Source organism: Danio aesculapii, chromosome 2 (assembly GCF_903798145.1).
Source record: "Danio aesculapii chromosome 2, fDanAes4.1, whole genome shotgun sequence".
Lineage (NCBI taxonomy): Eukaryota > Metazoa > Chordata > Actinopteri > Cypriniformes > Danionidae > Danio > Danio aesculapii.
The window spans coordinates 56,987,688-57,015,620 of record NC_079436.1 but is presented as its reverse complement, the minus strand read 5'-3'; the positions used below and the strand labels follow the sequence as shown (position 1 = coordinate 57,015,620).

The 27,933-nt window shown below is 41.6% G+C and overlaps 43 non-coding genes across 43 annotated transcripts; all 43 read right to left on the bottom strand.

The window, feature by feature from the left end:
* Positions 1–213: 213 nt before the first annotated feature.
* trnat-cgu (transfer RNA threonine (anticodon CGU)) lies at positions 214–287 on the bottom strand. Its single transcript has one exon. It is a non-coding gene; the product is annotated as a tRNA-Thr (tRNA).
* Positions 288–732: 445 nt separating this feature from the next.
* Positions 733–821, bottom strand: trnar-ucu (transfer RNA arginine (anticodon UCU)). Its single transcript is given in 2 exon segments — positions 733–768; positions 785–821. It is a non-coding gene; the product is annotated as a tRNA-Arg (tRNA).
* Positions 822–892: 71 nt separating this feature from the next.
* On the bottom strand, positions 893–966 carry trnat-agu (transfer RNA threonine (anticodon AGU)). Its single transcript has one exon. It is a non-coding gene; the product is annotated as a tRNA-Thr (tRNA).
* Positions 967–1,209: 243 nt separating this feature from the next.
* On the bottom strand, positions 1,210–1,283 carry trnat-ugu (transfer RNA threonine (anticodon UGU)). The gene has a single exon. It is a non-coding gene; the product is annotated as a tRNA-Thr (tRNA).
* Positions 1,284–1,533: 250 nt separating this feature from the next.
* Positions 1,534–1,622, bottom strand: trnar-ucu (transfer RNA arginine (anticodon UCU)). The gene is given in 2 exon segments: positions 1,534–1,569; positions 1,586–1,622. It is a non-coding gene; the product is annotated as a tRNA-Arg (tRNA).
* A 388-nt stretch (positions 1,623–2,010) lies between these two features.
* trnat-ugu (transfer RNA threonine (anticodon UGU)) lies at positions 2,011–2,084 on the bottom strand. Its single transcript has one exon. It is a non-coding gene; the product is annotated as a tRNA-Thr (tRNA).
* Positions 2,085–2,227: 143 nt separating this feature from the next.
* Positions 2,228–2,301, bottom strand: trnat-ugu (transfer RNA threonine (anticodon UGU)). The gene has a single exon. It is a non-coding gene; the product is annotated as a tRNA-Thr (tRNA).
* Positions 2,302–2,931: 630 nt separating this feature from the next.
* Positions 2,932–3,005, bottom strand: trnat-cgu (transfer RNA threonine (anticodon CGU)). The gene has a single exon. It is a non-coding gene; the product is annotated as a tRNA-Thr (tRNA).
* Positions 3,006–3,610: 605 nt separating this feature from the next.
* On the bottom strand, positions 3,611–3,684 carry trnat-agu (transfer RNA threonine (anticodon AGU)). The gene has a single exon. It is a non-coding gene; the product is annotated as a tRNA-Thr (tRNA).
* Positions 3,685–3,927: 243 nt separating this feature from the next.
* trnat-ugu (transfer RNA threonine (anticodon UGU)) lies at positions 3,928–4,001 on the bottom strand. The gene has a single exon. It is a non-coding gene; the product is annotated as a tRNA-Thr (tRNA).
* Positions 4,002–4,255: 254 nt separating this feature from the next.
* On the bottom strand, positions 4,256–4,344 carry trnar-ucu (transfer RNA arginine (anticodon UCU)). The gene is given in 2 exon segments: positions 4,256–4,291; positions 4,308–4,344. It is a non-coding gene; the product is annotated as a tRNA-Arg (tRNA).
* Positions 4,345–4,725: 381 nt separating this feature from the next.
* trnat-cgu (transfer RNA threonine (anticodon CGU)) lies at positions 4,726–4,799 on the bottom strand. The gene has a single exon. It is a non-coding gene; the product is annotated as a tRNA-Thr (tRNA).
* A 440-nt stretch (positions 4,800–5,239) lies between these two features.
* trnar-ucu (transfer RNA arginine (anticodon UCU)) lies at positions 5,240–5,328 on the bottom strand. Its single transcript is given in 2 exon segments — positions 5,240–5,275; positions 5,292–5,328. It is a non-coding gene; the product is annotated as a tRNA-Arg (tRNA).
* A 388-nt stretch (positions 5,329–5,716) lies between these two features.
* trnat-ugu (transfer RNA threonine (anticodon UGU)) lies at positions 5,717–5,790 on the bottom strand. Its single transcript has one exon. It is a non-coding gene; the product is annotated as a tRNA-Thr (tRNA).
* A 143-nt stretch (positions 5,791–5,933) lies between these two features.
* Positions 5,934–6,007, bottom strand: trnat-ugu (transfer RNA threonine (anticodon UGU)). Its single transcript has one exon. It is a non-coding gene; the product is annotated as a tRNA-Thr (tRNA).
* Positions 6,008–6,827: 820 nt separating this feature from the next.
* trnat-cgu (transfer RNA threonine (anticodon CGU)) lies at positions 6,828–6,901 on the bottom strand. The gene has a single exon. It is a non-coding gene; the product is annotated as a tRNA-Thr (tRNA).
* A 253-nt stretch (positions 6,902–7,154) lies between these two features.
* Positions 7,155–7,243, bottom strand: trnar-ucu (transfer RNA arginine (anticodon UCU)). Its single transcript is given in 2 exon segments — positions 7,155–7,190; positions 7,207–7,243. It is a non-coding gene; the product is annotated as a tRNA-Arg (tRNA).
* Positions 7,244–7,314: 71 nt separating this feature from the next.
* Positions 7,315–7,388, bottom strand: trnat-agu (transfer RNA threonine (anticodon AGU)). Its single transcript has one exon. It is a non-coding gene; the product is annotated as a tRNA-Thr (tRNA).
* A 243-nt stretch (positions 7,389–7,631) lies between these two features.
* On the bottom strand, positions 7,632–7,705 carry trnat-ugu (transfer RNA threonine (anticodon UGU)). The gene has a single exon. It is a non-coding gene; the product is annotated as a tRNA-Thr (tRNA).
* Positions 7,706–7,959: 254 nt separating this feature from the next.
* trnar-ucu (transfer RNA arginine (anticodon UCU)) lies at positions 7,960–8,048 on the bottom strand. The gene is given in 2 exon segments: positions 7,960–7,995; positions 8,012–8,048. It is a non-coding gene; the product is annotated as a tRNA-Arg (tRNA).
* Positions 8,049–8,430: 382 nt separating this feature from the next.
* Positions 8,431–8,504, bottom strand: trnat-cgu (transfer RNA threonine (anticodon CGU)). The gene has a single exon. It is a non-coding gene; the product is annotated as a tRNA-Thr (tRNA).
* A 445-nt stretch (positions 8,505–8,949) lies between these two features.
* Positions 8,950–9,038, bottom strand: trnar-ucu (transfer RNA arginine (anticodon UCU)). The gene is given in 2 exon segments: positions 8,950–8,985; positions 9,002–9,038. It is a non-coding gene; the product is annotated as a tRNA-Arg (tRNA).
* A 71-nt stretch (positions 9,039–9,109) lies between these two features.
* On the bottom strand, positions 9,110–9,183 carry trnat-agu (transfer RNA threonine (anticodon AGU)). The gene has a single exon. It is a non-coding gene; the product is annotated as a tRNA-Thr (tRNA).
* Positions 9,184–9,419: 236 nt separating this feature from the next.
* Positions 9,420–9,493, bottom strand: trnat-ugu (transfer RNA threonine (anticodon UGU)). The gene has a single exon. It is a non-coding gene; the product is annotated as a tRNA-Thr (tRNA).
* A 443-nt stretch (positions 9,494–9,936) lies between these two features.
* Positions 9,937–10,025, bottom strand: trnar-ucu (transfer RNA arginine (anticodon UCU)). The gene is given in 2 exon segments: positions 9,937–9,972; positions 9,989–10,025. It is a non-coding gene; the product is annotated as a tRNA-Arg (tRNA).
* A 71-nt stretch (positions 10,026–10,096) lies between these two features.
* On the bottom strand, positions 10,097–10,170 carry trnat-agu (transfer RNA threonine (anticodon AGU)). Its single transcript has one exon. It is a non-coding gene; the product is annotated as a tRNA-Thr (tRNA).
* Positions 10,171–10,413: 243 nt separating this feature from the next.
* On the bottom strand, positions 10,414–10,487 carry trnat-ugu (transfer RNA threonine (anticodon UGU)). Its single transcript has one exon. It is a non-coding gene; the product is annotated as a tRNA-Thr (tRNA).
* Positions 10,488–10,931: 444 nt separating this feature from the next.
* Positions 10,932–11,020, bottom strand: trnar-ucu (transfer RNA arginine (anticodon UCU)). Its single transcript is given in 2 exon segments — positions 10,932–10,967; positions 10,984–11,020. It is a non-coding gene; the product is annotated as a tRNA-Arg (tRNA).
* Positions 11,021–11,381: 361 nt separating this feature from the next.
* On the bottom strand, positions 11,382–11,455 carry trnat-ugu (transfer RNA threonine (anticodon UGU)). Its single transcript has one exon. It is a non-coding gene; the product is annotated as a tRNA-Thr (tRNA).
* Positions 11,456–11,868: 413 nt separating this feature from the next.
* On the bottom strand, positions 11,869–11,942 carry trnat-agu (transfer RNA threonine (anticodon AGU)). The gene has a single exon. It is a non-coding gene; the product is annotated as a tRNA-Thr (tRNA).
* A 272-nt stretch (positions 11,943–12,214) lies between these two features.
* trnat-ugu (transfer RNA threonine (anticodon UGU)) lies at positions 12,215–12,288 on the bottom strand. The gene has a single exon. It is a non-coding gene; the product is annotated as a tRNA-Thr (tRNA).
* Positions 12,289–12,702: 414 nt separating this feature from the next.
* On the bottom strand, positions 12,703–12,776 carry trnat-agu (transfer RNA threonine (anticodon AGU)). Its single transcript has one exon. It is a non-coding gene; the product is annotated as a tRNA-Thr (tRNA).
* Positions 12,777–13,012: 236 nt separating this feature from the next.
* Positions 13,013–13,086, bottom strand: trnat-ugu (transfer RNA threonine (anticodon UGU)). Its single transcript has one exon. It is a non-coding gene; the product is annotated as a tRNA-Thr (tRNA).
* An 8,775-nt stretch (positions 13,087–21,861) lies between these two features.
* On the bottom strand, positions 21,862–21,935 carry trnat-agu (transfer RNA threonine (anticodon AGU)). Its single transcript has one exon. It is a non-coding gene; the product is annotated as a tRNA-Thr (tRNA).
* Positions 21,936–22,089: 154 nt separating this feature from the next.
* trnat-agu (transfer RNA threonine (anticodon AGU)) lies at positions 22,090–22,163 on the bottom strand. The gene has a single exon. It is a non-coding gene; the product is annotated as a tRNA-Thr (tRNA).
* A 527-nt stretch (positions 22,164–22,690) lies between these two features.
* trnat-agu (transfer RNA threonine (anticodon AGU)) lies at positions 22,691–22,764 on the bottom strand. Its single transcript has one exon. It is a non-coding gene; the product is annotated as a tRNA-Thr (tRNA).
* A 236-nt stretch (positions 22,765–23,000) lies between these two features.
* Positions 23,001–23,074, bottom strand: trnat-cgu (transfer RNA threonine (anticodon CGU)). Its single transcript has one exon. It is a non-coding gene; the product is annotated as a tRNA-Thr (tRNA).
* Positions 23,075–23,489: 415 nt separating this feature from the next.
* On the bottom strand, positions 23,490–23,563 carry trnat-agu (transfer RNA threonine (anticodon AGU)). Its single transcript has one exon. It is a non-coding gene; the product is annotated as a tRNA-Thr (tRNA).
* A 237-nt stretch (positions 23,564–23,800) lies between these two features.
* trnat-ugu (transfer RNA threonine (anticodon UGU)) lies at positions 23,801–23,874 on the bottom strand. Its single transcript has one exon. It is a non-coding gene; the product is annotated as a tRNA-Thr (tRNA).
* A 2,196-nt stretch (positions 23,875–26,070) lies between these two features.
* Positions 26,071–26,159, bottom strand: trnar-ucu (transfer RNA arginine (anticodon UCU)). The gene is given in 2 exon segments: positions 26,071–26,106; positions 26,123–26,159. It is a non-coding gene; the product is annotated as a tRNA-Arg (tRNA).
* Positions 26,160–26,230: 71 nt separating this feature from the next.
* trnat-agu (transfer RNA threonine (anticodon AGU)) lies at positions 26,231–26,304 on the bottom strand. The gene has a single exon. It is a non-coding gene; the product is annotated as a tRNA-Thr (tRNA).
* A 264-nt stretch (positions 26,305–26,568) lies between these two features.
* trnat-ugu (transfer RNA threonine (anticodon UGU)) lies at positions 26,569–26,642 on the bottom strand. Its single transcript has one exon. It is a non-coding gene; the product is annotated as a tRNA-Thr (tRNA).
* Positions 26,643–27,403: 761 nt separating this feature from the next.
* On the bottom strand, positions 27,404–27,477 carry trnat-ugu (transfer RNA threonine (anticodon UGU)). Its single transcript has one exon. It is a non-coding gene; the product is annotated as a tRNA-Thr (tRNA).
* Between the last annotated feature and the right edge of the window lie 456 nt (positions 27,478–27,933).

The window sequence follows — 27,933 nt, the reverse complement described above, 5'->3', positions numbered from 1 at the left end:
GTTTAATTGAAAAAAAATAAAACACACAACGGCAGCGCTGCATGTGTGAATGTCTCTACTTGAAATATTAAAGTCCAATTGGTTACGCATTACCACAGCATGCTATTTAAAGCCATTGTCCAAAGCCTTCTTAAACGAGCAGCGTTCTTAAGGATTTGAGAATTGTAAAGAAAGAGACTGCTAAACAGCTTGCAATTCTGGCACCAGTACATAAGGCACTGCTAGGATTTGAACCCAGGATCTCCTGTTTACGAGACAGGCGCTTTGACCAACTAAGCCACAGCACCACCACTGAAAGGAAACAAGACGTTTTTGCACAAAGAGACTAAAAAGACAGCAAGTCTTAAAGAGACAACCAAAGAGGTTGTTTAAATGTATTTGTCGCACTACCCATTACACCTCAAAGCTCTACAATTGCATGATTCATTTCGTTAAGCCTTTACAAGACAGGTGCTTTGACCAACTAAGCCACAGCACCACCACTGAAAAGGGGACAAGACGATTTTGCACGAAGAGACTAACAAGACAGCAAGTCTTAAGGAGACAACCAAAGAGGTTTTTTAAATGTATTTGTCGCACTACCCATTACACCTCAAAGCTCTACAATTTCATGATTCATTTCGTTAAGCCTGCACTGCGCAATGAAAGAAAGAAGCAAAATGGGATGGACAGATGCCTAAAATGTTGGAAATGCACCACACCTAAGTCAGTGATGAAAAATGACAAAGCTAGCGACTCTGGAGGGACTCGAACCCACAACCTTTGAATGACTTAGTCAACAGCCTAGAAGTCCAATGCGCTATCCATTGCACCACAGAGCCCTGCTTCCTATAGCACTGCTGCACAGGAAGCACCTTTTGGTACTCTCAAGCCCATAAAAGCACTGCTCGCTAGGCACTGCTGGGATTCGAACCCAGGATCTCCTGTTTACTAGACAGGCGCTTTGACCAACTAAGTCACAGCGCCAGACAGGCATGAGAGGGGCTAGTTGTTTAATTGAAAAAAATAAAACATAAAACATACAACGGCAGCGCTGCATGTGTGAATGTCTCTACTTGAAATATTAAAGTCCAATTGGTTACGCATTACCACAGCATGCTATTTAAAGCCATTGTCCAAAGCCCTCTTGAATGAGCAGCGTTCTTAAGGATTTGAGAATTGTTAAGAAAAAGACTGCTAAACAGCTAGCAATTCTGGCACTTGTACATTAGGCACTGCTGGAATTTGAACCCAGGATCTCCTGTTTACAAGACAGGCGCTTTGACCAACTAAGCCACAGCACCACCACTGAAAGGAAACAAGACGTTTTTGCACAAAGAGACTAAAAAAGACAGCAAGTCTTAAAGAGACAACCAAAGAGGTTGTTTAACTCTTTTTGTCGCATTACCCATTACACCTGAAAGCTCTACAATTTCATGATTCATTTCGTTAAGCCTGCACTGCGCAATGAAAGAAGCAAAATGGGATGGACAGATGCCTAAAATGTTGGAAATGCACCACACCTAAGTCAGTGATGAAAAAGGACAAAGCTAGCGACTCTGGAGGGACTCGAACCCACAACCTTTGAATGACTTAGTCAACAGCCTAGAAGTCCAATGCACTATCCATTGCGCCACAGAGCCCTTTTCCCTGTAGCACTGTTGCACAGGAAGCACCTTTTGGTACTCTCAAGCCCATGAAAGCACTGCTAGCTAGGAACTGCTGGGATTCGAAGCCAGAATCTCCTGTTTACTAGATAGGCGCTTTGACCAACTAAGCCACAGCGCCAGACAGGCATGAGAGGGGCTAGTTGTTTAATTGAAAAAAATAAAACATAAAACATACAACGGCAGCGCTGCATGTGTGAATGTCTCTACTTGAAATATTAAAGTCCAATTGGTTACGCATTACCACAGCATGCTATTTAAAGCCATTGTCCAAAGCCCTCTTGAACAAGCAGCGTTCTTAAGGATTTGAGAATTGTTAAGAAAAAGACTGCTAAACAGCTAGCAATTCTGGCACTTGTACATTAGGCACTGCTGGGATTTGAACCCAGGATCTCCTGTTTACAAGACAGGCGCTTTGACCAAATAAGCCACAGCACCACCACTGAAAGGAAACAAGACGTTTTTGCACAAAGACACTAAAAAGACAGCAAGTCTTAAAGAGAGAACCAACTGGCTTAAGGATTTGAGAATTGTTAAGAAAAAGACTGCTAAACAGCTAGCAATTCTGGCACTTGTACATTAGGCACTGCTGGGATTTGAACCCAGGATCTCCTGTTTACAAGACAAGCGCTTTGACCAACTAAGCCACAGCACCACCACTGAAAGGAAACAAGACGTTTTTGCACAAAGAGACTAAAAAGACAGCAAGTCTTAAAGAGACAACCAAAGAGGTTGTTTAAATGTATTTGTCGCACTACCCATTACACCTCAAAGCTCTACAATTTCATGATTCATTTCGTTAAGCCTGCACTGCGCAATGAAAGAAAGAAGCAAAATGGGATGGACAGATGCCTAAAATGTTGGAAATGCACCACACCTAAGTCAGTGATGAAAAAGGACAAAGCTAACGACTTCGGTGAGACTCGTACCCACAACCTTTGAATGACTTAGTCAACAGCCTAGAAGTCCAATGCGCTATCCATTGCGCCACAGAGTCCGGCTTCCTATAGCACTGGACAGGCGCTTTGACCAACTAAGTCACAGCGCCAGACAGGCATGAGAGTGGCTAGTTGTTTAATTGAAAAAAAAATAAAACACACAACGGCAGCGCTGCATGTGTGAATGTCTCTACTTGAAATATTAAAGTCCAATTGGTTACGCATTACCACAGCATGCTATTTAAAGCCATTGTCCAAAGCCTTCTTAAACGAGCAGCGTTCTTAAGGATTTGAGAATTGTAAGAAAGAGACTGCTAAACAGCTTGCAATTCTGGCACCAGTACATAAGGCACTGCTAGGATTTGAACCCAGGATCTCCTGTTTACGAGACAGGCGCTTTGACCAACTAAGCCACAGCACCACCACTGAAAGGAAACAAGACGTTTTTGCACAAAGAGACTAAAAAGTCAGCAAGTCTTAAAGAGACAACCAAAGAGGTTGTTTAAATGTATTTGTCGCACTACCCATTACACCTCAAAGCTCTACAATTGCATGATTCATTTCGTTAAGCCTTTACAAGACAGGTGCTTTGACCAACTAAGCCACAGCACCACCACTGAAAAGGGGACAAGACGATTTTGCACGAAGAGACTAACAAGACAGCAAGTCTTAAGGAGACAACCAAAGAGGTTTTTTAAATGTGTTTGTCGCACTACCCATTACACCTAAAAGCTCTACAATTTCATGATTCATTTCGTTAAGCCTGCACTGCGCAATGAAAGAAAGAAGCAAAATGGGATGGACAGATGCCTAAAATGTTGGAAATGCACCACACCTAAGTCAGTGATGAAAAATGACAAAGCTAGCGACTCTGGAGGGACTCAAACCCACAACCTTTGAATGACTTAGTCAACAGCCTAGAAGTCCAATGCGCTATCCATTGCACCACAGAGCCCTGCTTCCTATAGCACTGCTGCACAGGAAGCACCTTTTGGTACTCTCAAGCCCATAAAAGCACTGCTCGCTAGGCACTGCTGGGATTCGAACCCAGGATCTCCTGTTTACTAGACAGGCGCTTTGACCAACTAAGTCACAGCGCCAGACAGGCATGAGAGGGGCTAGTTGTTTAATTGAAAAAAATAAAACATAAAACATACAACGGCAGCGCTGCATGTGTGAATGTCTCTACTTGAAATATTAAAGTCCAATTGGTTACGCATTACCACAGCATGCTATTTAAAGCCATTGTCCAAAGCCCTCTTGAATGAGCAGCGTTCTTAAGGATTTGAGAATTGTTAAGAAAAAGACTGCTAAACAGCTAGCAATTCTGGCACTTGTACATTAGGCACTGCTGGAATTTGAACCCAGGATCTCCTGTTTACAAGACAGGCGCTTTGACCAACTAAGCCACAGCACCACCACTGAAAGGAAACAAGACGTTTTTGCACAAAGAGACTAAAAAAGACAGCAAGTCTTAAAGAGACAACCAAAGAGGTTGTTTAACTCTTTTTGTCGCATTACCCATTACACCTGAAAGCTCTACAATTTCATGATTCATTTCGTTAAGCCTGCACTGCGCAATGAAAGAAAGAAGCAAAACGGGATGGACAGATGCCTTAAATGTTGGAAACGCACCACACCTAAGTCAGTGATGAAAAAGGACAAAGCTAGCGACTCTGGTGGGACTCGAACCCACAACCTTTGAATGACTTACTCAACAACCTAGAAGTCCAATGCGCTATCCATTGCGCCACAGAGCCCTGCTTCCTTTAGCACTGTTGCACAGGAAGCACCTTTTGGTACTCTCAAGCCCATAAAAGCACTGCTAGCTAGGAACTGCTGGGATTCGAAGCCAGAATCTCCTGTTTACTAGACAGGCGCTTTGACCAACTAAGTCAAAGCGCCAGACAGGCATGAGAGGGGCTAGTTGTTTAATTGAAAAAAATAAAACACACAACGGCAGCGCTGCATGTGTGAATGTCTCTACTTGAAATATTAAAGTCCAATTGGTTACGCATTACCACAGCATGCTATTTAAAGCCATTGTCCAAAGCCTTCTTAAACGAGCAGCGTTCTTAAGGATTTGAGAATTGTAAAGAAAGAGACTGCTAAACAGCTTGCAATTCTGGCACCAGTACATAAGGCACTGCTGGGATTTGAACCCAGGATCTCCTGTTTACGAGACAGGCGCTTTGACCAACTAAGCCACAGCACCACCACTGAAAGGAAACAAGACGTTTTTGCACAAAGAGACTAAAAAGACAGCAAGTCTTAAAGAGACAACCAAAGAGGTTGTTTAAATGTATTTGTCGCACTACCCATTACACCTCAAAGCTCTACAATTTCATGATTCATTTCGTTAAGCCTTTACAAGACAGGTGCTTTGACCAACTAAGCCACAGCACCACCACTGAAAAGGGGACAAGACGATTTTGCACGAAGAGACTAACAAGACAGCAAGTCTTAAGGAGACAACCAAAGAGGTTGTTTAAATGTGTTTGTCGCACTACCCATTACACCTAAAAGCTCTACAATTTCATGATTCATTTCGTTAAGCCTGCACTGCGCAATGAAAGAAGCAAAATGGGATGGACAGATGCCTAAAATGTGGAAATGCACCACACCTAAGTCAGTGATGAAAAAGGACAAAGCTAGCGACTCTGGAGGGACTCGAACCCACAACCTTTGAATGACTTAGTCAACAGCCTAGAAGTCCAATGCACTATCCATTGCGCCACAGAGCCCTTTTCCCTGTAGCACTGTTGCACAGGAAGCACCTTTTGGTACTCTCAAGCCCATGAAAGCACTGCTAGCTAGGAACTGCTGGGATTCGAAGCCAGAATCTCCTGTTTACTAGATAGGCGCTTTGACCAACTAAGCCACAGCGCCAGACAGGCATGAGAGGGGCTAGTTGTTTAATTGAAAAAAATAAAACATAAAACATACAACGGCAGCGCTGCATGTGTGAATGTCTCTACTTGAAATATTAAAGTCCAATTGGTTACGCATTACCACAGCATGCTATTTAAAGCCATTGTCCAAAGCCCTCTTGAACAAGCAGCGTTCTTAAGGATTTGAGAATTGTTAAGAAAAAGACTGCTGAACAGCTAGCAATTCTGGCACTTGTACATTAGGCACTGCTGGGATTTGAACCCAGGATCTCCTGTTTACAAGACAGGCGCTTTGACCAACTAAGCCACAGCACCACCACTGAAAGGAAACAAGACGTTTTTGCACAAAGAGACTAAAAAGACAGCAAGTCTTAAAGAGACAACCAACTGGCTTAAGGATTTGAGAATTGTTAAGAAAAAGACTGCTAAACAGCTAGCAATTCTGGCACTTGTACATTAGGCACTGCTGGGATTTGAACCCAGGATCTCCTGTTTACAAGACAGGCGCTTTGACCAACTAAGCCACAGCACCACCACTGAAAGGAAACAAGACGTTTTTGCACAAAGAGACTAAAAAGACAGCAAGTCTTAAAGAGACAACCAAAGAGGTTGTTTAAATGTATTTTTCGCACTACCCATAACATCTCAAAGCTCTACAATTTCATGATTCATTTCGTTAAGCCTTTACAAGACAGGCGCTTTGACCAACTAAGCCACAGCACCACCACTGAAAGGAAACAAGACGTTTTTGCACAAAGAGACTAAAAAGACAGCAAGTCTTAAAGAGACAACCAAAGAGGTTGTTTAAATGTATTTGTCGCACTACCCATTACACCTCAAAGCTCTACAATTTCATGATTCATTTCGTTAAGCCTGCACTGCGCAATGAAAGAAAGAAGCAAAATGGGATGGACAGCTGCCTAAAATGTTGGAAATGCACCACACCTAAGTCAGTGATGAAAAAGGACAAAGCTAACGACTTCGGTGAGACTCGTACCCACAACCTTTGAATGACTTAGTCAACAGCCTAGAAGTCCAATGCGCTATCCATTGCGCCACAGAGTCCGGCTTCCTATAGCACTGGACAGGCGCTTTGACCAACTAAGTCACAGCGCCAGACAGGCATGAGAGTGGCTAGTTGTTTAATTGAAAAAAAATAAAACACACAACGGCAGCGCTGCATGTGTGAATGTCTCTACTTGAAATATTAAAGTCCAATTGGTTACGCATTACCACAGCATGCTATTTAAAGCCATTGTCCAAAGCCTTCTTAAACGAGCAGCGTTCTTAAGGATTTGAGAATTGTAAAGAAGAGACTGCTAAACAGCTTGCAATTCTGGCACCAGTACATAAGGCACTGCTAGGATTTGACCCCAGGATCTCCTGTTTACGAGACAGGCGCTTTGACCAACTAAGCCACAGCACCACCACTGAAAGGAAACAAGACGTTTTTGCACAAAGAGACTAAAAAGACAGCAAGTCTTAAAGAGACAACCAAAGAGGTTGTTTAAATGTATTTGTCGCACTACCCATTACACCTAAAAGCTCTACAATTTCATGATTCATTTCGTTAAGCCTGCACTGCGCAATGAAAGAAAGAAGCAAAATGGGATGGACAGATGCCTAAAATGTTGGAAATGCACCACACCTAAGTCAGTGATGAAAAATGACAAAGCTAGCGACTCTGGAGGGACTCGAACCCACAACCTTTGAATGACTTAGTCAACAGCCTAGAAGTCCAATGCGCTATCCATTGCACCACAGAGCCCTGCTTCCTATAGCACTGCTGCACAGGAAGCACCTTTTGGTACTCTCAAGCCCATAAAAGCACTGCTCGCTAGGCACTGCTGGGATTCGAACCCAGGATCTCCTGTTTACTAGACAGGCGCTTTGACCAACTAAGTCACAGAGCCAGACAGGCATGAGAGGGGCTAGTTGTTTAATTGAAAAAAATAAAACATAAAACATACAACGGCAGCGCTGCATGTGTGAATGTCTCTACTTGAAATATTAAAGTCCAATTGGTTACGCATTACCACAGCATGCTATTTAAAGCCATTGTCCAAAGCCCTCTTGAATGAGCAGCGTTCTTAAGGATTTGAGAATTGTTAAGAAAAAGACTGCTAAACAGCTAGCAATTCTGGCACTTGTACATTAGGCACTGCTGGAATTTGAACCCAGGATCTCCTGTTTACAAGACAGGCGCTTTGACCAACTAAGCCACAGCACCACCACTGAAAGGAAACAAGACGTTTTTGCACAAAGAGACTAAAAAAGACAGCAAGTCTTAAAGAGACAACCAAAGAGGTTGTTTAACTCTTTTTGTCGCATTACCCATTACACCTGAAAGCTCTACAATTTCATGATTCATTTCGTTAAGCCTGCACTGCGCAATGAAAGAAAGAAGCAAAACGGGATGGACAGATGCCTTAAATGTTGGAAACGCACCACACCTAAGTCAGTGATGAAAAAGGACAAAGCTAGCGACTCTGGTGGGACTCGAACCCACAACCTTTGAATGACTTACTCAACAACCTAGAAGTCCAATGCGCTATCCATTGCGCCACAGAGCCCTGCTTCCTTTAGCACTGTTGCACAGGAAGCACCTTTTGGTACTCTCAAGCCCATAAAAGCACTGCTAGCTAGGAACTGCTGGGATTCGAAGCCAGAATCTCCTGTTTAGTAGACAGGCGCTTTGACCAACTAAGTCAAAGCGCCAGACAGGCATGAGAGGGGCTAGTTGTTTAATTGAAAAAAAATAAAACACACAACGGCAGCGCTGCATGTGTGAATGTCTCTACTTGAAATATTAAAGTCCAATTGGTTACGCATTACCACAGCATGCTATTTAAAGCCATTGTCCAAAGCCTTCTTAAACGAGCAGCGTTCTTAAGGATTTGAGAATTGTAAAGAAAGAGACTGCTAAACAGCTTGCAATTCTGGCACCAGTACATAAGGCACTGCTGGGATTTGAACCCAGGATCTCCTGTTTACGAGACAGGCGCTTTGACCAACTAAGCCACAGCACCACCACTGAAAGGAAACAAGACGTTTTTGCACAAAGAGACTAAAAAGACAGCAAGTCTTAAAGAGACAACCAAAGAGGTTGTTTAAATGTATTTGTCGCACTACCCATTACACCTCAAAGCTCTACAATTTCATGATTCATTTCGTTAAGCCTTTACAAGACAGGTGCTTTGACCAACTAAGCCACAGCACCACCACTGAAAAGGGGACAAGACGATTTTGCACGAAGAGACTAACAAGACAGCAAGTCTTAAGGAGACAACCAAAGAGGTTGTTTAAATGTGTTTGTCGCACTACCCATTACACCTAAAAGCTCTACAATTTCATGATTCATTTCGTTAAGCCTGCACTGCGCAATGAAAGAAAGAAGCAAAATGGGATGGACAGATGCCTAAAATGTTGGAAATGCACCACACCTAAGTCAGTGATGAAAAAGGACAAAGCTAGCGACTCTGGAGGGACTCGAACCCACAACCTTTGAATGACTTAGTCAACAGCCTAGAAGTCCAATGCGCTATCCATTGCACCACAGAGCCCTGCTTCCTATAGCACTGTTGCACAGGAAGCACCTTTTGGTACTCTCAAGCCCATAAAAGCACTGCTCACTAGGCACTGCTGGGATTCGAACCCAGGATGTCCTGTTTACTAGACAGGCGCTTTGACCAACTAAGCCACAGCGCCAGACAGGCATGAGAGGGGCTAGTTGTTTAATTGAAAAAAATAAAACATACAACGGCAGCGCTGCATGTGTGAATGTCTCTACTTGAAATATTAAAGTCCAATTGGTTACGCATTACCACAGCATGCTATTTAAAGCCATTGTCCAAAGCCCTCTTGAACGAGCAGCGTTCTTAAGGATTTGAGAATTGTTAAGAAAAAGACTGCTAAACAGCTAGCAATTCTGGCACTTGTACATTAGGCACTGCTGGGATTTGAACCCAGGATCTCCTGTTTACAAGACAGGCGCTTTGACCAACTAAGCCACAGCACCACCACTGAAAGGAAACAAGACGTTTTTGCACAAAGAGACTAAAAGACAGCAAGTCTTAAAGAGACAACCAAAGAGGTTGTTTAAATGTATTTGTCGCACTACCCATAACATCTCAAAGCTCTACAATTTCATGATTCATTTCGTTAAGCCTTTACAAGACAGGCGCTTTGACCAACTAAGCCACAGCACCACCACTGAAAGGAAACAAGATGTTTTTGCACAAAGAGACTAAAAAGACAGCAAGTCTTAAGGAGACAACCAAAGAGGTTGTTTAAATGTATTTGTCGCACTACCCATTACACCTCAAAGCTCTACAATTTCATGATTCATTTCGTTAAGCCTGCATTGTGCAATGAAAGAAAGAAGCAAAATGGGATGGACAGATGCCTAAAATGTTGGAAATGCACCACACCTAAGTCAGTGATGAAAAAGGACAAAGTTAGCGACTCTGGTGGGACTCGAACCCATAACCTTTGAATGCCTTACTCAACAGCCTAGAAGTCCAATGCGCTATCCATTGCGCCACAGAGCCCTGTTTCCTGTAGCACTGTTGCACAGGAAGCACCTTTTGGTACTCTCAAGCCCATAAAAGCACTGCTCGCTAGGCACTGCTGGGATTCGAACCCAGGATCTCCTGTTTACTAGACAGGCGCTTTGACCAACTAAGCCACGGCGCCAGACAGGCATGAGAGGGGCTAGTTGTTTAATTGAAAAAAATAAAACATAAAACATACAACGGCAGCGCTGCATGTGTGAATGTCTCTACTTGAAATATTAAAGTCCAATTGGTTACGCATTACCACAGCATGCTATTTAAAGCCATTGTCGAAAGCCCTCTTGAACGAGCAGCGTTCTTAAGGATTTGAGAATTGTTAAGAAAAAGACTGCTAAACAGCTAGCAATTCTGGCACTTGTACATTAGGCACTGCTGGGATTTGAACCCAGGATCTCCTGTTTACAAGACAGGCGCTTTGACCAACTAAGCCACAGCACCACAACTGAAAGGAAACAAGACGTTTTTGCACAAAGAGACTAAAAAGACAGCAAGTCTTAAAGAGACAACCAAAGAGGTTGTTTAAATGTATTTGTCGCACTACCCATAACATCTCAAAGCTCTACAATTTCATGATTCATTTCGTTAAGCCTTTACAAGACAGGCGCTTTGACCAACTTAGCCACAGCACCACCACTGAAAGGAAACAAGATGTTTTTGCACAAAGAGACTAAAAAGACAGCAAGTCTTAAGGAGACAACCAAAGAGGTTGTTTAAATGTATTTGTCGCACTACCCATTACACCTCAAAGCTCTACAATTTCATGATTCATTTCGTTAAGCCTGCACTGTGCAATGAAAGAAAGAAGCAAAATGGGATGGACAGATGCCTAAAATGTTGGAAATGCACCACACCTAAGTCAGTGATGAAAAAGGACAAAGTTAGCGACTCTGGTGGGACTCGAACCCATAACCTTTAAATGACTTACTCAACAGCCTAGAAGTCCAATGCGCTATCCATTGCGCCACAGAGCCCTGCTTCCTTTAGCACTGGTACTCTAAAGCCCATAAAAGCACTGCTAGCTAGGAACTGCTGGGATTCAAAGCCAGAATCTCCTGTTTACTAGACAGGCGCTTTGACCAACTAAGCCACAGCGCCGGACAGACATGAGAGGGGCTAGTTGTTTAATTGAAAAAAAAAAATACATACAACGGCAGCGCTGCATGTGTGAATGTCTCTACTTGAAATATTAAAGTCCAATTGGTTACGCATTACCACAGCATGCTATTTAAAGCCATTGTCCAAAGCCCTCTTGAACGAGCAGCGTTCTTAAGGATTTGAGAATTGTTAAGAAAAAGACTGCTAAACAGCTAGCAATTCTGGCACTTGTACATTAGGCACTTCTGGGATTTGAACCCAGGATCTCCTGTTTACAAGACAGGCGCTTTGACCAACTAAGCCACAGCACCACCACTGAAAGGAAACAAGACGTTTTTGCACAAAGAGACTAAAAAGACAGCAAGTCTTAAAGAGACAACCAAAGAGGTTGTTTAAATGTATTTGTCGCACTACCCATAACATCTCAAAGCTCTACAATTTCATGATTCATTTCGTTAAGCCTGCACTGCGCAATGAAAGGAAGAAGCAAAACGGGATGGACAGACGCCTAAAATGTTGGAAACGCACCACACCTAAGTCAGTGATGAAAAAGGAAAAAGCTAGCGTCACTGTTGGGACTCAAACCCACAACCTTTGAATGACTTAGTCAACAGCCTAGAAGTCCAATGCGCTATCCATTGTGCCACAGAGCCCTGCTTTCTGTAGCACTGTTGCACAGGAAGCACCTTTTGGTACTCTCAAGTCTATAAAAGCAGAGCTTGCTAGGCACAGCTGGGATTCGAACCCAGGATCTCCTGTTTACTAGACAGGCGCTTTGACCAACTAAGCCACAGCACCAGTCAGGCATGTGAGGGGCTAGTTGTTTAATTGAAAAAAATAAAACATGAAACACACAACGGCAGCGCTGCATGTGTGAATGTCTCTACTTGAAATAATAAAGTCCAATTGGTTATGCATTACCACCGCATGCTATTTAAAGCCATTGTCCACAGCCCTCTTGAATGAGCAGCGTTCTTAAGGATTTGAGAATTGTTAATAAAACTGCTGAACAGCTCGCTGCGTAAGCACTCGTAATTTTTAAAAAGAAGCAATTTTGGCACTTGTACATTAGGCACTGCTGGGAGTTGAACCCAGGATCTCTTGTTTACAAGACAGGCACTTTGACCAACTAAGCCACAGCACCACCACTGAGAAGGGGACAAGACGTTTTTGCATGAAGAGACTAAAACGACGGCAAGTCTTAAAAAGACAACCAAAGAGGTTGTTTAACTGTATTTGTCGCACTACCCATTACACCTCAAAGCTCTTCAATTTCATGATTCATTTCATTAAGCCTGCACTGCGCAATGAAAGAAAGAAGCAAAACGGGATGGACAGATGCCTTAAATGTAGGAAACGCACCACACCTAAGTCAGTGATGAAAAAGGAAAAAGCTAGCAACTCTGGTGGGACTCAAACCCACAACCTTTGAATGACTTTGTCAACAGCCTAGAAGTCCAATGCGCTATCCATTGCACCACAGAGCCCTGCTTCCTATAGCACTGTTGCACAGGAAGCACCTTTTGGTACTCTCAAGCCCATAAAAGCACTGCTCACTAGGCACTGCTGGGATTCGAACCCAGGATGTCCTGTTTACTAGACAGGCGCTTTGACCAACTAAGCCACAGCGCCAGACAGGCATGAGAGGGGCTAGTTGTTTAATTGAAAAAAATAAAACATACAACGGCAGCGCTGCATGTGTGAATGTCTCTACTTGAAATATTAAAGTCCAATTGGTTACGCATTACCACAGCATGCTATTTAAAGCCACTGTCCAAAGCCCTCTTGAACGAGCAGCGTTCTCAAGGATTTGAGAATTGTTAAGAAAAAGACTGCTAAACAGCTCACAATTCTGGCACCTGTACATTTGGCACTGCTGGGACTTGAACCCAGGATCTCCTGTTTACAAGACAGGCGCTTTGACCAACTAAGCCACAGCACCACCACTGAGAAGCAGACAACACGTTTTTGCATGATGAGACTAAAAAGACAGCACGTCTTAAAGAGACAACCAAAGAGGTTGTTTAACTGTATTTGTCGCACTTTCCATTACACCTCAAAGTTCTACAATTTCATGATTCATTTCGTTAAGCCTGCACTGCGCAATGAAAGAAAGAAGCAAAACGGGATGGACAGATGCCTAAAATGTTGGAAACGCACCACACCTAAGTTCAAAGCTAGCGACTCTGGTGGGACTCGAGTCCACAACCTTTGAATGACTTAGTCAACAGCCTAGAAATCCAATGCGCTATCCATTGCACTACAGAGCCCTGCTTCCTGTAGCACTGTTGCACAGGAAGCACCTTTTGGTACTCTCAAGCCCATAAAAGCTCTGCTTAGGCACTGCTGGGATTCGACCACATGATCTCCTGTTTACTAGACAGGCGCTTTGACTAACTAAGCCACAGTGCCAGATAAACGTGTCAGGGGCTAGTTGTTTAAATAAAAAAAAAAACATAAAACATACAACGGCAGCGCTGCATGTGTGAATGTGTCTACTTGAAATATTAAAGTCCAATTGGTTACGCATTACTAGGGCTGGGTATCGTTCCAAAATTTTCAATACCTATACCCTGAATTCGATACCAATTCCGAACGATACTTTTTTTCGATACTTTTATTTTAAGAAATATATTTTAACAAGATTACATAACACAATCGCAGACAAACTTTGGTGTTGTTATTTTTTTTAGGATGTTCGTGACACTTCACAGCAGACTTATCTCTAAGACCAATAAACAAAGGAACAGAAGCACAAAATGAACAAAGTGTAGTTAACACAATATATTAGTGTAAACAGTTTAATAAAGTTCAAGCAGTTTTAAGTCAATCAGTTTTAAGTATTTTTGAGGCTTACTGCTGCTTAAAGTTCACCCAAAAATTGAAATTCTGTTATTAATTATCTACAAATTAAGATATTTTGGATTTAATCCAAGAGCTATCTGACCCTCCCATGAATAAATCATTGAATAAAGTTATTTTTGTTTACTTTGCGCACAGAAGTATTCTTGCAGCTTCATATAATTATGATTGAACCACTTATATTGCATGGACTTATTTTAACTATGTTTTTGATTCCTTTCTAGGCATTGAAAAATGCATATCCAGTAAATCTAATCTTTCTCCACAGTAGAAAAAGGCAGCAAACCTTTAACAATAAAATGTGTAACGTCCCTGTGGCATTCATCTTTTCTTTCTTTGTTCATTTGTACTTTTTCTGCCAGTGTAAATGGATTATCACTTGATGGTCTCCTAATTCCAGGGACAGCAGGAGCAGAGACTATAACATTAATGTGAAGAAAACATCAAAGCTAAACTGTTACTGCAGCCAAGGATAAGGACATTTATATAAGATAAGTTTAATGTGAGGTAAACTTAATCAATTACTGTTAACCTTAAAGTATTTTAGTATCAACTTAGCCAGGTATTTAAAGCCATCGAAACAGTAAAATAACGTTACACAGCGTACGTTGGTTCACAAAAAGATTAATAAATTTACCCCGCACAAACTTAAGCCCCATTTACACTGTCAGGTTGCAGAATGGTTCAGTCCAGATTTACCCCCACGCAGTTAACGTAATGGTATGGCCCTGATGTGTGTGTGTGTGTGTGTAGATGAAGATGTAGCCTCTGCATGTGTGTGCACTGGTGTTGTTGGAGAGAATAAAGTTGTTCTGTGTAGCCCACAGTGAGTGTATTATTAGCGACAAAAAGCAAAAGTTACAACACGAAGTTTGCCCAACTTTAAAATGATTTTGAGGCGGAGGAGGTGGGAAAGGGCCATCATCGCAGCTTGCGCTAATGGTTTATATGCTGTATGATGTAACGTTACAAGAGAGATCTCAGGTCTGGTGGGAGCAAATTGTGGCGACTGACCACTTTCCTCCGTGTTTCCTCTGTTGTTGTTGTTTACCGTGTCGGAATCTCCACACACGCTCTTCCTTCTACATCATTAAACCGCGGAGAAGCACCACATTGTCACAAGTTGAATGATGATCAGAACAGAACGCCTCAATAAATCCGATCTGCCTGTTTACATGACAGTCGCATTGTCACATATCCGATTTATATCTGATTTATTTCTACATGAAGGAGACCTGAAACCGATCGCTGAATATCGGAATGGATGCGTTTTTTTTTCTGTTTACACTGTCATCATACAGATCCGATCTTTGTCATATGAACAAAAAAATTGGAATTGGGTCACATTTATCTGCAGTGTAAACGGGGCCTTAAACTTAACTTTAATGGTACACAAGCAAGAAGTGCTTAAAGTTAACTGATTTTGTATGTCTGTTTGACAAGCTCTGGGCGAGTGGGCGTAAACGCCGTAAACTTGATTTTCAAGACAGCCTCGCCGCAGTGCAGCCAATCACTAGCATTTGATCAGGGCAAGTATGCAGGCTTTCTAGGTCACTGACGTTAACAAGATTATGCCCATGGAAAGCGATACTGGCACTTGTACATTAGGCACTGCTGGGATAAGAACCCAGGATCTCCTGTTTACAAGACAGGCGCTTTGACCAACTAAGCCATAGCACCACCACTGAAAAGGGATCAAGACGTTTTTGCACAAAGAGACTAAAAGAGAGCAAGTCTTAAAGAGACAACCAAAGAGGTTGTTTAACTCTATTTGTTGCACTACCCATTACACCTCAAAGCTCTACAATTTCATGATTCACTCCGTTAAGCTCTGTGAACCAAGCACAAGCACCATCTGGACTAAGGTACTGCTGGGATTTGACCCAGGATCTCCTGTTTACAAGACAGGCCCTTTGACCAGCTAAAACACAGCACCACAAAGATTGTTCGTAAGAGACATTTGCCTGATAAAAAAAAAAATGTAGAAGAAGAAAAAAACAGAGGTTTTTTCTTTTAGTGTTGAGACTAAGTTGGCCAGAGCACCTGTCTTGTGAACAGCAGGTCCTAGGTTGAAATTCAAACTGCACCTTTTTCTCAGATTATGTGAGAGTGGCTTTCTGATCTGAAACTCTTTGCATGGCCAATAGCATATGTTTGTCCTGATTTCCATTTTCCGAGCTGACGCTGGGTTTGGATGTAATGTAACAGGAGGTCCCAAAAAACACATGATTAGGGATAGACTAAATAAAAATAAATGTATGCATTTTTGCTTCGATCTTGAACAGAGGCCAGGGTACCGGTCAGGTTTGAGACATAATCCTCCAGACTCTAAAAGACCACGTCCATCTTGTCAGCATTTTCTGCATCCTGACATGCTGGTTTTTGTTGTGTATTGGTTTTTTCTTCTTCAATTTTTTATCGGGAAAATGTCTCTTACAAACAATCTTTATGGCGCTGTGGCTTAGCTGATCAATGTGCCTGTCTTGTGAACAGGAAATCTTGGGCTCAAATCCCAGCAGCGCCTTAGTTCAGATGGTGCTTGTGCTTAGATCACAGAGCTTAACGAAATGAATCATGAAATGGTAGAGCTTTGAGGTGTAATGGGTAGTGCGACAAATAGTCAAACAACCTTTTTGGTTGTGTCTTTAACGCTTGCAGTCTTTTTTTAGTCTCTTTGTGCAAAAATGTCTTGTCCTCTTTCAGCGGTGGCAGGGTATCATCCATAGCAATAAGCTCAACCCCACTCTCAATTTAAGGATTTGTTAAAGCAAAAACTGCGAAAAGACATAGTCCAGCGTACATATTTGTCGGTTCTCAAAAATTTAGCCCTGGGCACATATCATAGGTTTGTGTTTATCTATAACAGTCATATAGACCAAAACACATGCTCTTCACGACTTATTAATAACATACTTTATTATTTTTTTTATTTTTGGAAGGATTCAAATTTTCAAACAGTTAATATCAGAAATATGTGACGCAGGAATATTTCCTGCTTATTTTGTAGGGGACAGTCAATTAGAGCTGCTGTGGAAATTTGAATATGCAAAGGATCTTGTCTTACTTTCAAAGTTTTTTGAGTCTCCTTACACACAAATGGGTGTATGAGGTTGCTCACCTTATTGTGTCGACAACACTAAAGAAACAGTAGGGTTGGGCTTCAGTTTCAGTCTGGTGCCATACACGGTGGCTTCCTGAAGATAAATTACATATGTGAGACTTGGTCTACTATGTATGTACCGTCCTCACTGAATCTAATAAAGTAAGGGAGAATCCCCTACTTCCTGACAGCTCAAAGAAAAATACACTACCAATTAGTATACAAAATACTACGATGAGGTTTTAAAATATGAGCCGTTGATTTCCAATGAATAAATATATATATATATATATATATATATATATATATATATATATATATATATATATATATATATATATATATATATATATATATATATATATATATATATATTGACCCAGTCCCTTGAAATTTTCCGAATTAAAGTGTATTTGAAAAAAAAATTAACTTGAGATAATTCAAAGAGAGATGTCACTAAGATGGCAGGGTATATAAAAAAACTGTTCTGTTTTACATCATTCTGCCGCCATTTCAGTCTCACGTGCTCGATCACGAGCAAAAGGGTAGAAAAAACACGTTAGCAGTGCTGTAGCTAGTATCTGACGCGATATCTCACTCGCAAAAATGTAAGGATCGCAAAATGCCAAACAAAACTAAAGACAGGCAGTAAACGTTTGCAAATTACAACGATATTTGCACTCAAAACGTACTCACAGCTTCAGCGGCATTTACTCTAACTGCGGCACTCTAGCAGTTAGAAACACTGAAAGAAAACCCTTTTGCAGACGAAGCACAGATCACAGTCCGGTCTCAAACTTTCACAGACAGTGCTGTCGTCCTTTATTCAACTTTAGCCGCGATAATCTTCAGCTGAAGTACCTTATCAAACAGCTTTTTGAACACGACACCGCTCTTCTTCGTCTCTCTCTCACTCACTCGCTCGCGATCTCCCGGAACACGCAAGAAAACACAGAACACCCGTCAAAATAAAAGTCCCCAAAACCGGTCACCATTCAAGATAATATGTAGATGTATATATACATCTGTCACAATTATTCGCCCTCTGGTATATTTTTTCCCTCAATATCTGTTTAAAAGAAAGAAGATTTTTGTCAACACATTTCTAAACATAATGTTTTAATAACTCAATTCTAATAACTCATTTTTTTTATCTTTGCCATGATAACAGTAAACAATATTTGTGACATGACCCCTGCGGGGGTCGGCGCCCGGGGAACAGGGCAAGTTGGCCAACTCTGACAGGAGTCTGGGAAAAAAAGGGGATTTGTACAGTGAAGTTTCCTGCGGAAACGGCCGGGGGTGACGGGGTGACGAGGAGGCTTGTATGCAACTCTGATTAACTACGTGACTGGGGGAGAAAGCTGAGTGTTACCTCGCCCTTGAGTAGATGTGGGTTGATAGCTGGCGAGAGTCATCTGGGCTTCTTTGAGGTGCCTTTGGCTAAGACGTATGTATGCCTTGAAGGCATCGGATGACCACATTCCCATAGTCTGGATATGTTGTTGTAAAAGCCATTTTCTGCTTCTGTGGTGGCTGCTCATATTCTGAAACAGAGTATATACAGGAATCAGAGAGTGCAATTCAACACCTTTTAATACAGTTTTAAGACTCTTTCAATACATTTAAAGACCTTATAAGCACTTTTCAACCAGAAATACTGGCGAGAATTATCTTACAGTATATTTACTAAATATTAAAATGTAAGAAATTAATCCAAACTAAAACATTCATATATGGAATATAAATCTATAAAATCTAGCCAATTCAACATGTTGTCACCTATAGAGCTGCAGAAATAATGGTGTTGCCTTGGTAACTGTGGTAAACAAGCATCAAGCTGTCGAATCTAGTAGGATTTTACTGATTTCGTAACTACATAGCATCCTGATATTCACGGATTTAATACAGTCAAAATTTAGCATACAATGATACCTTGTACAAAAATGATAACATTTTTAATACCTTGCAGGAATCTAAGACTTTCTAATACTTTTAAGGTCCTCAAACTTCTCTATATTGACTTAACTCCCACCACCATCATAGACCCCGCAGACACCTTGTGAAAGAGTGACTGGAGAGTGAGTCTGGGAGCCTGAGATGCGGAGAACTGCTATGAATCATCTCTAAAATTGGAATAGTGTTACTGGGCGGTTTGTGTCATCTATAAATGGGGAGAGGGAGGGGGGAAGGCTGAGGGAGAATAAGGCTCGGTGGACCGACTCTGCTGTTGCAGAGGTGCAGTAGTAGTCGGCATTGGAACATTATGAGTGCTAAATATTGTCAGTAGCGATATGTAGAGATGAAGTAAAAAAGGGGCTCAGCTAGAGTGCCAGTGCAGTAGTGCTATGGGTGAATGTAACTTGGTGGACCGACTCTGCTGTTGCAGAGGTGCAGTGGTAGTCAGTATTGGATAGTTATGCATGTTCCTGTAAGAATGAAAAATACTGTCGTTAGTGATATGTAGAGGTGAGAGTGAATAAGGGGTCGGCTAGAGCGTCATTGCATTTGTGCTATAGGGGGGTGTAGCTCAGGGTGTAGGTCAGTATGGAGGCAATGTGTGCTCCCGCAGAAGCATTTACTGCTGTATTAATGCGGGGGAGTGTGACGATAGTGGTATTTGAAGTGTAAGTGTATATGAGTTTGTTTAGAGCATTGCTGTTACAGCAATTGAAACTTGGGCGACCCTTTGATGGGTCAGAGCTGTGGTGAAAAAGAGTGAATGGAAGTATGGGATAGTTTGAATTTGGAGGGAAAATTTAAAGGAAGAAAAGAGGCCTAGAAATGCATGTGGGTGGAGATCGGCTGGAGAAGATCAGCTGGGCTTCCCTGATGTGGTATTGCTCTCTTGAGGTGTAAGAAAGCTAAGACGGTTTGAAATAGGGCGGTGTTTGTGGGGGGAGTGGGTAAACTGGCCTGGTGTGACCAGCGGAAAAGATTTTTACTTGTCCTGCCAACTTCTTCTCTGGCCCACTCTTAAGCCACTTATTAAGATAAGTTTTTAGCCACACGTTTAAAATTATTTGTCAAAAGAAGACAAATGTATAGTAGTTGTCCATATATTTACTCCTTTTATTCAGTAATATAACTTTTTTTAACAATTGATATTTTAATGAAGGTTGAAGGTTCCAGATTACCAGTTAACTATTCATAAATTGAGAGTCTTATTAAATTATACTTAAACCGTAACAGTAAAAACAGTGTTTTTGAACAGTACTTATTTTAATTTTTACCTTTATAATTGTCAGTAGCCAGCACATGCTCTATTAGTGAGATTGTTAGTTGTAGACATCAAAAGCATCAGGTTTTTAGCATTCTGGTATGAGCTTGGTGAAATTATCTTTAATTGGATATTAATAATCTGTTATTGACTTATTAAAGTGAATGCTTGTAAAAAAGATTCAATATTTTTATCAGCAGAACTTTGGGTGCAATCACGTGATTCTAATGACTCATAAAATTAAGATGGAGAGCAGGAAGTAAAATAAATGAATGAGAGACATAAAGGAAAGTCTGTATTTTTTAATTGATACTATAATACAAAGGAGAAATAAATAGAAATATTATGAAGAAGACAGAGTTTTCTACTGAACTGAAATATATTTTCCTGCCCTTAGCGTAACTACTGTAAGCTACTCACATGAAAAAACTATAGTAAAAATATGTTTTTGAACCATACAATTTTTTTTTCACGTGAATAATGTTATCTTTCAGACATCATCATCCTCATCATGATCATCATTAGTATTATTAATATTATGATTAAATTAGGATTTTTTTCATTTCCTAATATATAATAAAAAAAATATTTTATAATAAATAGCCTCATTATTCATTTATTCATATGATTTATATATGATAGAATACGTGTTAGCTTTTGTAAGTGATTTGTTTTAGAATAGGATTTGTCAAATTCTCAATAATATTAGTAAAGGAAACATAGACTCTATATGTGGCATTAACATATGTTTGAGTTAATATGGAAAGCGAGTGCATGTTTTTAGCAAAACTAATATTGGATTTTATTTTAAATGCGTGTACGTGTAAAACAATAATATTTGCACAAATAAATTATGGGGGTCTTCTCTAAATAAGTAGTTTCTCCACCCCGTTTAGAACATCATTATGGGCCTTTTACGTTATAACTAACGTGGTTCAAGCGATGAATCTGCAACAGAGAAACTATGCGTTTTGGGAAACATTCGTCATAGTTCTTTCCCCAAACAATGCATTGTATGATAGTTCAGCGGTAAGTTACGTCGTGGTTTGAGAAACGCACCCCTGTTGTGTTATTGTCCTGTTTACAAGACAGGCGCTTTGACCAACTAAGCTATAGCACCACCACTAGAAAGGTGACAAGACGTTTTTGCACAAAGAGACTAAAAAGACAGCAAGTCTTAAAGAGACAACCAAAGAGGTTGTTTAAATGTATTTTTCGCACTACCCATAACACCTCAAAGCTCTACAATTTCATGATTCATTTCGTTAGGCCTGCACTGCGCAATGAAAGAAAGAAGCAAAACGGGATGGACAGATGCCTAAAATGTTGGAAAAGCACCACACCTAAGTCAGTGATGAAAAAAGACAAAGCTAGCGACTCTGGTGGGACTCGAACCCACAACTTTTGAATGATTTGCTCAACAGCCTAGAAGTCCAATGCGCTATCCATTGCACCACAGAGGCCTGCTTCCTGTAGCACTGTTGCACAGGAAGCACCTTTTTGGTACTCTCAAGCCCATAAAAGCACTGCTCACTAGGCACTGCTGGGATTCGAACCCAGGATCTTCTGTTTACTAGACAGGCGCTTTGACCAACTAAGCCACAGCGCCAGTCAGGCACATGAGGGGTTAGCTTTTAATGACTTAGTCAACAGCCTAGAAGTCCAATGCGCTATCCATTGCGCCACAGAGCCCTAATTCCTGTAGCACTGTTGCACAGGAAGCACCTTTTGGTTCTCTAAAGCCCATAAAAGCACTGCTCGCTAGGCACTGCTGGGATTCGAACCCAGGATTTCCTGTTTACTAGACAGGCGCTTTGACCAACTAAGCCACAGGGCCAGTCAGGCACGTGAATTCAAAGGTTGTGGGTTCAAGTCCAACCAGAGTCGCTAGCTTTGTCCTTTTTCATCACTGACTTAGGTGTGGTGCGTTTCCAACATTTTAGGCATCTGTCCATCCCGTTTTGCTTCTTTCTTTCATTGCGCCGTGCAGGCTTAACGAAATGAATCATGAAATTGTAGAGCTTTGAGGTGTAATGGGTAGTGCGACAAATACATTTAAACAACCTCTTTGGTTGTCTCTTTAGGACTTGCTGTCTTGTTAGTCTCTTTGTGCAAAAACGTCTTGTCCCCTTTTCAGTGGTGGTGCTGTGGCGTAGTTGGTCAAAGCGCCTGTCTTGTAAAGGCTTAACGAAATGAACCATGAAATTGTAGAGCTTTCAGGTGTAATGGGTAGTGCGACAAAAAGAGTTAAAGAGTTAGAAGTCAAATGCGCTATCCATTGTGCCACAGAGCCCTGCTTCCTATAGCACTGTTGCACAGGAAGCACCTTTTGGTACTCTCAAGCCCATAAAAGCACTGCTCGTTAGGCACTGCTGGGATTCGAACCCAGGATCTCCTGTTTACTAGACAGGCGCTTTGACCAACTAAGTCACAGCACCAGCAGGCATGAGAGGGGCTAGTTGTTTAATTAAAAAAAAATAAAACATACAACGGCAGCGCTGCATGTGTGAATGTCTCTACTTGAAATATTAAAGTCCAATTGGTTACGCATTACCACAGCATGCTATTTAAAGCCATTGTCCAAAGCCTTTTTAAACGAGCAGCGTTCTTAAGGATTTGAGAATTGTAAAGAAAAAGACTGCTAAACAGCTTGCAATTCTGGCACCAGTACATAAGGCACTGCTGGGATTTGAACTCAGGATATCCTGTTTACGAGACAGGCGCTTTGACCAACTAAGCCACAGCGCCACAGCTGAAAAGAAAACGAGACGTTTTTGCACAAAGAGACTAAAAAAGACAGCAAGTCTTAAAGAGACAACCAAAGAGGTTGTTTAACTCTTTTTGTGGCACTACCCATTAAACCTGAAAGCTCTACAATTTCATGATTCATTTCGTTAAGCCTGCACTGCGCAATGAAAGAAAGAAGCAAAACGGGATGGACAGACGCCTAAAATGTTGGAAACGCACCACACCTAAGTCAGTGATGAAAAAGGACAAAGCTAGCGACTTTGGTGGGACTCGTACCCACAACCTTTGAATGACTTAGCCAACAGCCTAGAAGTCCAATGCGCTATCCATTGCGCCACAGAGTCCGGCTTCCTGTAGCACTGTTGCACAGGAAGCACCTTTTGGTACTCTCAAGCCCATAAAAGCACTTCTTGCTAGGCACTGCTGGGATTCGAACCCAGGATCTCCTGTTTACTAGACAGGCGCTTTGACCCACTAAGCCACAGCGCCAGACAGGCATGAGAGGGGCTAGTTGTTTAATTGAAAAAAAATAAAACATACAACGGCAGCGCTGCATGTGTGAATGTCTGTACTTGAAATATTAAAGTCCAATTGGTTACGCATTACCACAGCATGCTATTTAAAGCCATTGTCCAAAGCCCTCTTGAACGAGCAGCGTTCTTAAGGATTTGAGAATTGTTAAGAAAAAGACTGCTAAACAGCTAGCAATTCTGGCACTTGTACATTAGGCACTGCTGGGATTTGTACCCAGGATCTCCTGTTTACAAGACAGGCACTTTGACCAACTAAGCCACAGCACCACCACTGAAAGGAAACAAGACGTTTTTGCACAAAGAGACTAAAAAGACAGCAAGTCTTAAGGAGACAACCAAAGAGGTTGTTTAAATGTATTTGTCGTACTACCCATTACACCTCAAAGCTCTACAATTTCATGATTCATTTCGTTAAGCCTGCACTGCGCAATGAAAGAAAGAAGCAAAACGGGATGGACAGATGCCTTAAATGTTGGAAACGCACCACACCTAAGTCAGTGATGAAAAAGGACAAAGCTAGCGACTCTGGTGGGACTTGAACCCACAACCTTAGAATGGCTTACTCAACAACCTAGAAGTCCAATGCGCCACAGAGCCCTGCTTCCTGTCGCACTGTTGCACAGGAAGCACCTTTTGGTACTCTCAAGCCCATAAAAGCACTGCTCGCTAGGCACTGCTGGGATTCAAAGCCAGGATTTCCTGTTTACTAGACAGGCGCTTTGACCAACTAAGTCACAGCGCCAGACAGGCATGAGAGGGGCTAGTTGTTTAATTGAAAAAAATAAAACATACAACAGCAGCGCTGCATGTGTGAATGTCTCTACTTGAAATATTAAAGTCCAATTGGTTACTCATTACCACAGCATGCTATTTAAAGCCATTGTCCAAAGCCCTCTTAAACGAGCAGCGTTCTTAAGGATTTGAGAATTGTAAAGAAAAAGTCTGCTAAACAGCATGCAATTCTGGCACCTGTACATTAGGCACTGCTGGGATTTGAACCCAGGATCTCCTGTTTACAAGACAGGAGCTTTGTCCAACTAAGCCACAGCTGATATGAAAACGAAACGTTTTTGCACAAAGAGACTAAAAAAGACAGCAAGTCTTAAAGAGACAACCAAAGAGGTTGTTTAACTCTTTTTGTCGCACTACCCATTACACCTGAAAGCTCTACAATTTCATGATTCATTTCTTTAAGCCTTTACAAGACAGGTGCTTTGACCAACTAAGCCACAGCACCACCACTTAAAAGGGGACAAGACGTTTTTGCACAAAGAGACTAAAAAGACAGCATGTCTTAAAGAGACAACCAAAGAGGTTGTTTAAATGTATTTGTTGCACTACCAATTACACCTCAAAGCTCTACAATTTCATGATTCATTTCATTAAGCCTGCACTGCGCAATGAAAGAAAGAAGCAAAACGGGATGGACAGATGCCTAAAATGTTGGAAACGCACCACACCTAAGTCAGTGATGAAAAAGGACAAAGCTAGCGACTCTGGTGGGACTTGAACCCACAACCTTAGAATGGCTTACTCAACAGCCTAGAAGTCCAATGCGCCACAGAGCCCTGCTTCCTGTCGCACTGTTGCACAGGAAGCACCTTTTGGTACTCTCAAGCCCATAAAAGCACTGCTCGCTAGGCACTGCTGGGATTCAAAGCCAGGATTTCCTGTTTACTAGACAGGCGCTTTGACCAACTAAGTCACAGCGCCAGACAGGCATGAGAGGGGCTAGTTGTTTAATTGAAAAAAAATAAAACATACAACAGCAGCGCTGCATGTGTGAATGTCTCTACTTGAAATATTAAAGTCCAATTGGTTACTCATTACCACAGCATGCTATTTAAAGCCATTGTCCAAAGCCCTCTTAAACGAGCAGCGTTCTTAAGGATTTGAGAATTGTAAAGAAAAAGACTGCTAAACAGCATGCAATTCTGGCACCTGTACATTAGGCACTGCTGGGATTTGAACCCAGGATCTCCTGTTTACAAGACAGGAGCTTTGTCCAACTAAGCCACAGCTGATATGAAAACGAAACGTTTTTGCACAAAGAGACTAAAAAAGACAGCAAGTCTTAAAGAGACAACCAAAGAGGTTGTTTAACTCTTTTTGTCGCACTACCCATTACACCTGAAAGCTCTACAATTTCATGATTCATTTCTTTAAGCCTTTACAAGACAGGTGCTTTGACCAACTAAGCCACAGCACCACCACTTAAAAGGGGACAAGACGTTTTTGCACAAAGAGACTAAAAAGACAGCATGTCTTAAAGAGACAACCAAAGAGGTTGTTTAAATGTATTTGTTGCACTACCAATTACACCTCAAAGCTCTACAATTTCATGATTCATTTCATTAAGCCTGCACTGCGCAATGAAAGAAAGAAGCAAAACGGGATGGACAGATGCCTAAAATGTTGGAAAAGCACCACACCTAAGTCAGTGATGAAAAAGGACAAAGCCAGCGACTCTGGTGGGACTCGAACCCACAACCTTTGAATGACTTACTCAAAAGCCTAGAAGTCCAATGCGCTATCCATTGCGCCACAGAGCCCTGCTTCCTGTAGCACTGTTGCACAGGAAGCACCTTTTGGTACTCTCAAGCCCATAAAAGCACTGCTCGCTAGGCACTGCTGGGATTCGAACCCAGGATCTTCTGTTTACTAGACAGGCGCTTTGACCAACTAAGCCACGGAGCCAGTCAGACATGTCAGGGGCTAGTTGTTTTATTGAAAAAAATAAAACATAAAACATACAACGGCAGCGCTGCATGTGTGAATGTCTCTACTTGAAATATTAAAGTCCAATTGGTTACGCATTACCACAGCATGCTATTTAAAGCCATTGTCCAAAGCCCTCTTGAACGAGCAGCGTTCTTAAGGATTTGAGAATTGTTAAGAAATCAGCTTGCTTCGTAAGCACTCGTAATACTTAAGAAGGAGCGATACTAGCACCTATACATTAGGCACTGCTAGGATTTGAACCCAGGATCTCCTGTTTACAAGACAGGCGCTTTGACCAACTAAGTCACAGCACCACCACCGAAAAGGAACAAGACGTTTTTGCACAAAGAGACTAAAAAGACAGCAAGTCTTAAAGAGACAACCAAAGAGGTTGTTTAAATGTATTTGTCGCACTACCCATTACACCTCAAAGCTCTACAATTTCATGATTCATTTCATTAAGCCTGCACTGCGCAATGAAAGAAAGAAGCAAAACGGGATGGACAGATGCCTAAAATGTTGGAAACGCACCACACCTAAGTCAGTGATGAAAAAGGACAAAGCTAGCAACTCTGGTGGGACTTGAACCCACAACGTTTGAATGACTTAGTCAACAGCCTAGAAGTCTAATGCGCTATCCATTGCGCCACAGAACCCTGCTTGCTGGAGCTCTGTTGCACAGGAAGCACCTTTTGGTACTCTCAAGAACATAAAAGCACTGCTCACTCTGGACTAGGAATTGCTGGGATTTGAACCAAGTATCTTCTGTTTACTAGATAGGCTCTTTGATCAACTAAGGCACAGCGCCAGAAAGCTGTGTGAGGGGCTAGCTGTTTAATTGAAAAAAATATATATATAAAACATACAACGGCAGCGCTGCATGTGTGAATTGAAATATTAAAGTCCAATTGGTTACGCATTACCACAGCATGCTATTTAAAGCCATTGTCCAAAGCCCGCTTGAACGAGCAGCGTTCTTAAGGATTTGAGAATTGTTAAGAAAAAGACTGCTAAACAGCTCGCTGCGTAAACACTTGTAATTATTAAGAAGAAACAATTCTGGCAGCTGTACATTAGGCACTGCTGGGATTTGAACCCAGGATCTCCTGTTTACAAGACAGGCACTTTGACCAACTAAGCCACAGCGCCACTACTGAAAAAGGGACAGGACGTTTTTGCACAAAGAGACTAAAAAGACAGCAAGTCTTAGAGACAACCAAAGAGGTTGCTTAACTCTATTTGTCACACTACCCACTACACCTCAAAGCTCTACAATTTCATGATTCATTTCGTTAAGCTCTGTGAACCAAGCACAAGCACCATCTGGACTAAGGCATGAAGAAGATGTTTATTTACTAAACCTATTTGAAGACACATTTAATTGGGTGAGTGGAGGGCCCTATGAATCTGCCATTATATATCTTTGAAAACAGGTGATAGGTTAAGGCAAAGGGGTCATAAAAGAGCATGAGAGAGGACTTGGGGATGCATTGAGAACCATCTGTGTCAGAAAGGCATGAAATGTATACAACACATGTTGAAACTGTCATGTATATTTGAAAAGACACATACTGTATAGGAGAGAAGAGTCCAGTTTAGATGTTT